Raw genomic sequence first — 9,675 nt, 5'->3', positions numbered from 1 at the left:
TATTTGATTGGTGATTGTTAAATTTTTTTTTTTTTTACTTTGATTTCCAATTTCCGAATCAGTTTCCGAGTCCGATTATTAACCCCTTTTTTAGATAAAAGTGTTTAATATTTTACTTTAATCGGATGATTTCCGATTTCCGATTATCTGATTATCTGATTATCGATTACTGATTATCTGATTGTCGGTATCCGAATCCGATTATCATCCAATTTCATAGAAAAAAATGTTGAATACTTTATTCTATCAGGATAAATTTTTATTCGGATATTATCCGATTCCGAATCTGGATGCTTAGTTGACGGATACAGATATTTTCCGGTAAGAAAAATTCCAGATACGGATACCCTTAAACGAATACAAATGTAAATTTGGAGGCGAATTTCGACTATCCATTTACTGGTCTACTCCCTGGGTATAACCTTAGAGTTCATTCATATTTAGTAAATGAAGTTTAATTGGCTTGCAATGCACAAGTGAAAGGTTATTGCATAGTCTAGTATTGAGGTCCCCTCTTCAATCCTCTCCCGGACTCGGGACTCTCCATGAAAGTTCTCGAAATCTCATTTGTCACTGTCCACATGTTTGTTGAAGTCACCTCCTTTTAATAATTCTCTCTTTAACCGAAGCCTTGCGTTAAATCATCCATGTACTCTAGAAATTGTACTTTATTACTCCCCTCCATTCTTCACTGGGGCATGTACGCACTAACAATGTCGATAACCTGAATGCCTAACACAAGTTTGATAGAGATAATTCTATTGCCAAATCCTTTAACATCCATTGGTTCACTCTTAAGGTCTTTTGTCCACAAACCATTCCCATTCCATGTCTCCCATTTTCATATTGCTGGTACTAAAGTTTGAAGTAATCTAACGCCTTGACTTGATAATCCTTCCATCTTGTTTCTTGAACGCGAGTAAAGCATAACATCAATCAGCCCCATGCTCTGGCTCATCAAAGATCCGATGTTCTAGAATGAGAATCTGATCATGTCTCCGGAGAAGGTTAGCATCAAAAGACATGAAGTAAGAAAAGGTAATCGAAAGAGTAATAACATTATGATGAAACATTATTCATGGATATCTAATTCACCCATTCATCATCTCCAATTTGACCTTCATGAAATCAAGGATAGTGATTTGTGGCCCTACTCAATAACCTTGCATACAAGGCACACACTATTTATTCAAAGAGGAAAAAAATATTGCTGCTACCTTTTAGATATTAGAACTTTTAACCTGCACACCCCTAGTAATGTCTTTCTGCAGGGCGTGCTACTAACTCTGGCATTGCATCAAAAAGCAACACCAGTTAAAACCTACACCCCACCTCCAACCTTTTACCAGCCACCGTTACGTATATGCATCACTGGACAATTTCTTAGCAAAGTGAATGAAGAAAACAGAACATTTCACCAGTTTGATATCTTCCCCCACATTTTTCTTCCCTGTGTTCTCTTTTGGCGGTGGGGGAGTTGGGGCTTAAATGTCCTTATGCTCTACACTCTCGCATACATTTCTTTGAAAAGACAGCGGCTACATAAAAATTGCACTTCTGAATAGAACTGATTTACCAACAGAATAAACCAGTGAGCACAGGAGAGAATATATTCATGCATTTCCACAGAGAGCTCAGTGCTTCAACCTTTGCTGTGAATCACAGTGCTGGCCAAGTATAAACCATGATGATGAAAAAGCTGAATATTTACTAGACTAGTGACATTTTCTTAACTTCCTCATGAATTGAATGGAAGAGAACAGTCGGAATGTATCTTTCACCGAAGCTTGGGAATACAACCTGCAATATCCAAAGTCATCATAACAGATACGAAGAATGCAGTCATGCAGCACTACAAGAAGAGAGAAGATCAAGAGCAAAAAACCAACAAAAGAGGAGGAAAAAACTACAGAGAACAGAACACTCATACTCATCAAAATAAAATTGTGGTTTTATTTTATTGAACGATGCATTATGGTGGTTCTCTTAATATTTCTGAGTTCATGTTTGTGCAGTCCTGGATCCAGTCCTTGAGGTCCATTTAGTTTGTGAAGAACTGAAATAGTTTATGCAGGTAATATTACATTTGCCAAATCATGTGCACTACACTATCCCCAACCAGGACTTAGGCATTAGATCTTCATATTCCTTGCCCTCTGGATGCAACAACCAGCAACATGGTCCATTGTAGTCTGAAAGGTGGACAACAAAATCCAAAAGTGCCTTGTAGATATTGTTCAACAGCAATCCATTTTGAGTGTAAAATTCTATCATGATTCTTCTAAAGCTCTCAATCATCTAGTTCCAAAAAAGAAAAGCTCTCACTTATACTTAATTGTTTTTTCTTTTTTAGACACAAGTGCTATCTTGGACACTCGCCAAGCATAACAAATATAGAAGACTGGGAGATTTGAGATTATTCTAAGAATCGTTTATTTGCTGCATGTTTACCTTTTTGTTTCGCAGGAAAATGGCTTTGCTTCCTAAGCTGTCACTTTCATGCTTTTTCACTTCAGATTTTGATTTTCATTGTCGGCTTGCTTACCCTTTCAACTTAAATTTCAGAAATCTCCAAGGTAACCCCTTTAAAGTTTTTAATCATAATTTCTTAAAGTAGGAGGTTCTCTATATTCCCTGATCAAGGGGATGCCATCCTGCAATTGGTGCCCTAGCTTGGAAGATCTGGAAACTCTGCAGCATGTTTGAGTGTGTCGACATTTGTCTCATGACTATCATTTAGGCATCTAATAAGAAAGTGTTATGGAAGGTTGGTTAAAACTTAATAGGGACAAAGATTTGACCGAGTCTTGCCTTCCTAATTCCCCAATTCTAATTTCCATGAGAACTGTTTTGGGATACTTACTGATGGATTGTGGTCTAATAATCTTTGTGGCAGGGGCAAGTTCATTAGACCAATGAGGTCATTTCATTGGAGGGAGATGCAAGTATAATTCTGGGAGTTCAGCTTTAATGATGATAGTTGAGGCAGTGCGGGACGCCTTCAAATGGGGGCAGCTTCAACTCAAAGTGCTTCCAAGACTAGCTTTTTGAACTCTGTACTTTGGAGTGGGCCTTAAAAATTGTTGAAGAGGACACTGTAGAACTTAGAAATTATTTTCAAATTAGATAATAAGAGTAAGACCAGGCTCCTAGTAAAATTTGGACAATGACTAAAGGAATCTCACTTTAAACAGGACTTCTAACTAGACTAGGACTCTTTAATACCTTAACAAGGACTAACTCAAAAAGAAAAATAAAATTAGGACTAGAATCCTAATAAAAATCTGGTTCCACTTACTCACTAGCTTAAATAGGATTGGACCAGGGGCACCCAAAATGACCAAAATGCCTGTATGCTGGCTGAAATTTCCTGGCTATTAGCAGGGCCGCAGGATGCTGTGCAACCTCCCTGGCCTTCCTTGGGTCTTCCTGTTGGTCCTACATCAGTTCTCCACTTGAAAAAATTTGTACTTGAATTTTCTAGTGATGCGGGGGAAATAACATGTGTTTAGCAGACTGTACCACTCCTAGACAAAACTCAGGCAATGTAGGAACACCTAGGAATAAAGTCTTCAATTCTGGAAGCTTTCTTTTCTAAGAACCATGGTGGCATGACAAATTCAATATGCTCATGCTCCAAATCAGCAGCCATGCTCCTAAAGTCTTCTTTATTCCTAGCTTCCATTGGTACATTTATCTTCATCGTGTTGTTGTGAACATCTTTAGTACCATCTCCAACTTGGTGGTCCTTCATGTCAAAAATTTGTGGTGCACACTCTATTTCTTCAAGGACATCTGGAAGGGGAGTGCTCTCAAGCTCCCCTTTATCTTGCACTAAGTCATTGATTGCTTCAGCCTCTTCCTCTTCAAAAACTTCTTCTACCTGTATAATCTGTCATTATAGTTTCAAGCATTACCTCATCTTAAGGTAGAACAGGATGAGGGGGAAGGTCAAAGGCATGATGAACTTCAGATAGGGAAGGCACTTCTTCAGGCAGACCCTTGTCTTTTACTTAAGGCTTTGTGGGTAGTTTATCCTCCACTGTTTCAGCATTGCCTATTTTGGCACTCGTAAAGTTGGCTTCTACCTACAAAATTTCCTTGATAGGAACTTTGGGCAACAACTCTTCCTTGAACCGTGTGGGCTTGGCTTCATGTTGAATTCTTATCATCCGAGCTGTAAGTGTTGCCTCCTTTTCTTTATCACAGTTTGCCTTGGTTCCTTCAAATTCTTTGGTTGGAACAACAAGAAGCTGCTGTTGGGCACTTGAGTTACTTCTTAATTGTCTAGACAGCTTGCCTTTTCTTGATCTCCTCAGATAGGTTTATGGGTAGAAGTACAATCTTCTGGCCTTTGTGGATTAATTTACACGTGTTCTCCCAACCTATGATGACAACATCATTGTCATAGAACTGTGGCCTCCCAAGGATAATATCAGAAAGTCACATAGGAGATTGATGGGTACTAAACATCCCAGATTAACTTCCAGTCTGTCATAGTTCAGAAGAGGCACTTGATAGCATTGGGGTATTTTCCCTTTAATGAAGTTTCAGATACCACGTTAACGCTACTGCCACTGTCCACAATTTGCTTAGCTAGGGATTCCACCTAATTTGAGTCTGGTACAGAAAATGTAGCTTCTTCTTCTCCAGTCTTCTTCTGTTTCACCCACAAGAATCTTTGACACAACATTCATGGAAAGATTGTAATCCAGGCTTTCTTCTTCATAGGGATTTTCAACTTCTGTTCCTTTGCTGCAGTTGTCCACTGATTTTTCCATAGCTCTGGTTCTTGCAGATTCAACTGTAGCTTTGATACAATTTGATGTAGCCTTGAAGTTGAGGGCCAATCATAAGACCAATCAAATTGAGTTCAATGGTAAATTTAGAGTTTCCTTAAACCCAGTGGTTGGGCTTGTAGGGTCTGTTTAGGGTTTTTAGGGCTGGTAGGTATGATCTACTAGGTTCAGCTGGGGTTTAGTGGTTTAAGGTTGTAGAAATCTGAATTATGAATTATGTTATTTGCAATTTCTTGGGCTTCAGGAATATTAGGATTTCTAATTATATAGTTCCTGAGGGGTATTAGGGTTAGGGCTTGGGTCGAAGGTCTAGGAGGGGAAGGGGATTATCAATCCAAAAGGGATTTAGATTTGGTGAGGAGTTTGAGAGATCTAGGGGATGGGAGATTAGGGTTTCTATGGTTTTGGGGAAGAAGATGAAGTTCAGAAATTTTAGGGATTTGAGAAGAAACTAGAGACGGGGATCAAATGTCAGGGAAGGATGGAGGTAGGGAGAGAGTGGAGCCAAAGAGAGAGGAGAAGAGGCAAATGGGGGCCGGGGGGAGAGGAGCGTTACTTGATGAGGGCAGGGGAAGGTTGATAAATTCCAAAATTTTAGAATGCCCAAAGCTGCCGCAGGTTTCCTTGCTTGGAAACCCAAGACTCCACTTAATATGACTTTTAAGCAATGTCTACTCAATATCCAAAACTGATTTGCTAACAAGTGGTGAGCTATATTTACAGTCTCACATTGAAGGACTCCTACTTGGATTCAAATTGGAAAGCAAAACAGACAACGGCTTCTATTTAAAGAACACTCCTAACTAAAAAAAGTTGCAAACATAAAAGGACTTCTAATTTAAGAAGGAATCCAATTAAAGATAAGACGCCAACTCTAGTAAGGACTCTTAACCTGGAATGATTTAAATTACATAATAAGAGTAGGATTGGACCATAATAAAATTTGGACGATAACTAAAGGAGTCTCAATTTAAATAGGACTCCTAACTAGACTACAACTTTTCAATTACTTAACAAGGACTAACTCAAATAGAAAAACAAAATTAGGATTAGAATGCTAATAATTCTGGTTCCATTAAGGTCAAATTGGGTTGGACTAGGGGTACCCGAAATGACCAAAATTCCCCTATGCTGGCAGAAATTTCCTGGGCTACTGGCAGGGCTGCAGGGTGCTGGGCAACCTCCCTGGGCCTTCCTAGGGTCTCCCTGTCGGTCCTACATCATAATCTCTTTTTCATATGTATAGAAGTACAGATATAAAAGTACAGTAAATTATTCATTATTCTGAAGACTAAGAAAGTTTCAACCAAAGTAATTTTGACAGCGTTCACATTCACGAAATTAAGTTTGATCAGAACAAACCGCCATCAATATAAATCAGAATCTAAAGAAGCAATCTTGGATTTGCAAAACAGAACTCATTGACCTTTCAACTGATATCAAGGATATCTAATGCTCTGCCGAAATGATAGAAAGATATCATTCATTTAAGCATGTAGACGAAAATTTTGTAGCATGTGAGATATTAAAAAATAATAATAAATAAATAAATAAAAACCCCCAGCTTGAATAAAAAGGAAAATCCTTTGAAATTTTGGAATTTTGAACAAAAGTTTGATCCATGTATAGAGATCAATAGAGAAGCCAATAGAGAATTCGGAACTAATCTCCAAGAAAATTTCTCACAGCTATAAGTTTTCCACCATTCTCAGGTCTTTGTGCTATCCTGATGGCAGCAGCTGCAGCAGCTCCAGAAGAGATACCAACCTAAGTTGAAAAAGGAAGCAATTAATTTCTCATAGAAAGACGAATCAATAAAGCCCACAACTAGCATAAAACAATGTCTAATATTGAGTTCATGCAATATTACATGAAATTGTTTACCCCTTAATCAACAAAGCCAAATACTGCTTCTTCTTCTTTCTTTCTTTTTCACTCAGTTACTAGACAGGCAAGAAAAAGTAAAATTTCATTCTAGTACAAAGTAGGTCTGTACAACTAAAAGGATGAACCATGGGTTTAACAACAGAAAAGATACACAAGCACAAATATCACAACAAAAAGTTCAGCTGGAATACTTAATTTCCCATCTCAGAATTTGCCAAATTCTTTTCCTTAACAAGCCACCACAAGAAGGGAAGAGACAAAAAAAAAAAAAAAAAAAAAAAGGAAAAAATTTAATGCAGTCCATCCACAAAAAAAAAAAAAAAATAAAACAGTAGCAATCCACAAGTTTCAGTATCCCTTCTTTCATCCAAATATTCTCAAATTTTATTTTCAACCAGATCACCCAAAGCACAACATGAGGAACCACTTATTGCATGCTTTAACAGTGTACTATTTGTTCGTTCGTATCTGATCTAAGAGTAGCAGGCTTGTCAGCTTGTTACATATTCTGGTTACAATGTGAATATATTTTTTCAACTCCAGTATCTTTATACCTCATTCCTATGTGTTGAGACAAGTGCAAACCTTGGTGCGTAAGTCTTGTGACTGCTGCCTTGGTGCACAAGCCATGGGGCACAAGTTTCTATTTTGGAAAGCAGTGCACAAGTTTTGGAGAATCAGAGTTTCCTTTTCTGCTTAGTTTCTATTTTCAGTTTGTATTTCCTATTTCTGGTTCTTTCTATTTTGGACAGAATTCTTGTCAGTTTATTTTGTCCTTTACCTGTAAGTTTGTTTCTCTTTTAGTTTACTTGTCTCTCAAGATTGTAATTGAGGTTTGAAGGCTATAATAAATCAGCCTCTGATTCTAGGAAGCTGATCCAGAATCATAAGCTGCTGCTGGTTCTTTCTCTTCTTCCTTGTTTTCTCTTTCAGTTCAGTGACTAATTTGATTCTTTGAGCTTGATTTCTAAAACTATATATCGAGGAGCCTCCTAGTAGACTCCACCCCCACCCCCACCCCAAACATCCCAAGGTTGACATATCACAAGCAAAACCAAAGTACAACAACCAATAGACTAACACGACCAAAATATTGTTGTGTTCTCATGGTTGGATTTAGAACAGATGAATCTTTTGAATCAAACAATAAAATTTTCAGAATTGGGAGAATTTTTGGAGCCCTAGATGAGAGATCTTCTCTGTCTAAAATCCTGGTCGAAGTTCAGTCTAGGAAAGCCTTAATACCCCATAATGTCACCCAGTTCAGATCTTGCACCGAGAAGAGTGCAAGAAGCCAGGAAATCTCAAATTAGAGCATCTGCCGGGTATGTCGCGACTCACATCTAAGTATTCATAAGCAATAGAAAATTACTGATTAACAATGTCTACCAGATGATAATCCAAAGACTAAGAACCAGAACCTGAGATGAATTCACAGCATAGCAGTGCCAATCAATGGAACATCAAACACAAACTTGTAAAACAAAGTAGCAGAAATGGAGACATTACCTTGATTTCTCACCAAAAACCACATAAGACTTAACCCTTAAACACAAACATGCCCTTACTAAACTTTTTTTTACAAAATACAAAATTAAAAGTAAAAAATTAAACTCAGCCAAAAAAGTGAACCTTTTCTTTGGTAGAAAAAACAATTGTACAGACATTAAGATTTGCAAATAAAATCTAAACGAGGACCCTTCATCATGGAGGAGTCCTATAATCTATCTAATAGCTTTACCACATTTTGGCAGGCGATCCCAGTCCCATTCTCCTAAACAGGTTACTAAGGCTTGCTTGTTTCAAAAAATTTCAAGGCCTTTTAATGCTTGTTTTCCACATAGGTCCTTAAATCCTGTTTGCACCTCCTATTGGAGTTGTTTTCAGACTCCCCCAAATCAAGCTTCCCTCTATTGCATGGAACCACTAAAGCTGGAAATAAGCATTTCAGCACAATACATAAAAGGTGAAAGCGCCCATTGACAATGAAATTAAAAGAAAGTTGTAAATTCATAAAATAGTTAAATTGGTCGTGCTAATGAAATGAGCAGAACACAACAAAGTCCTTTTTGGAACATCATAATTAAATAATATCGACTGAGTTACCAGCAAACCTTCCTCCAGTGCCAACTTCCGTGCCATTTCAACTGCTTCATCATTGGTAACCTACAAGCACAACATTGTAATAAACCATCATTAGCTAATCTAGTCAGCTATGCACTTCAGTAATTTTATTTGACCAGAAAATTGTCATATGATGACATGAATAAAAAAAGAATTATTTTGACACAGACCAAACAAATAGCATACATAAACATGGATAATTCAGCAGGTCCCTCTTAAACGAATTTAATTTTCACAACGGACATTATGATACTCCCACACTGACAGCGTGGGTTTCTAGAGGCACCATCCAGAAACGATTTTAACCAAGCTTTAGAAGCCAAGAAACTATTTCAGTCCACGCTCCACATTTCCAATTTCAGGCGTCTAGATGGTTTCTAAGCCCAAGCATCAACTTTCCAAATTGTCTTTCTTCAATTGTTTCACTGTAGAAGGCATAATGACCATAAAATGTTTGATAACAAGGAAAGAACTATAATTTTTCACTTCAATGACCTAAGAACTTCTGAATCACAATTTAAGAGTTTTAGGGCAAACACAATACCTTATCAGCTCAACTCCATCTTTTGTTTTCTTAAGAGATTTGAAAGCCTTTCCCGTATAAAATTGCATGGCTGCTGTCTAGAGTTTTAATGCTCCTCTCAAGGAGTCATTCTTCATCGAGACATTGTAGAGATAAAAGTTTTGTACAAAGTTTATACAAGCCCAAAATATAGGATCCCTGTCTCTTACAGGAATTAGGTCAAGCCCACTAGCCCAAGCAATTGCTCACTGCATGAGCTGTAATCCTTCATAAGCTTCCAATCAGCAAGGCCCCTAGACCAGAACTCAGCTTCCACTAGCAGTCTCTAATGCACCAACATCC

General features: G+C 37.8%; 1 long non-coding RNA gene across 1 annotated transcript; it reads right to left on the bottom strand.

The window, feature by feature from the left end:
- Positions 1-352: 352 nt before the first annotated feature.
- Positions 353-8,876, bottom strand: LOC149024174 (uncharacterized). The gene is made up of 3 exons (XR_016171605.1): positions 8,793-8,876; positions 6,486-6,566; positions 353-1,800 (listed from the first exon to the last, which is right to left on the bottom strand). It is a non-coding gene; the product is annotated as an uncharacterized LOC149024174 (long non-coding RNA).
- Positions 8,877-9,675: the final 799 nt, after the last annotated feature.

Source organism: Hakea prostrata, chromosome 2 (genome assembly GCF_041222555.1).
Source record: "Hakea prostrata isolate BN-2017 chromosome 2, UWA_Hpros_2, whole genome shotgun sequence".
NCBI classification, from domain to species: Eukaryota; Viridiplantae; Streptophyta; class Magnoliopsida; order Proteales; family Proteaceae; genus Hakea; species Hakea prostrata.
Note: the sequence above shows the minus strand (reverse complement) of the source record. Positions and strands in the feature narration are given on the sequence as shown.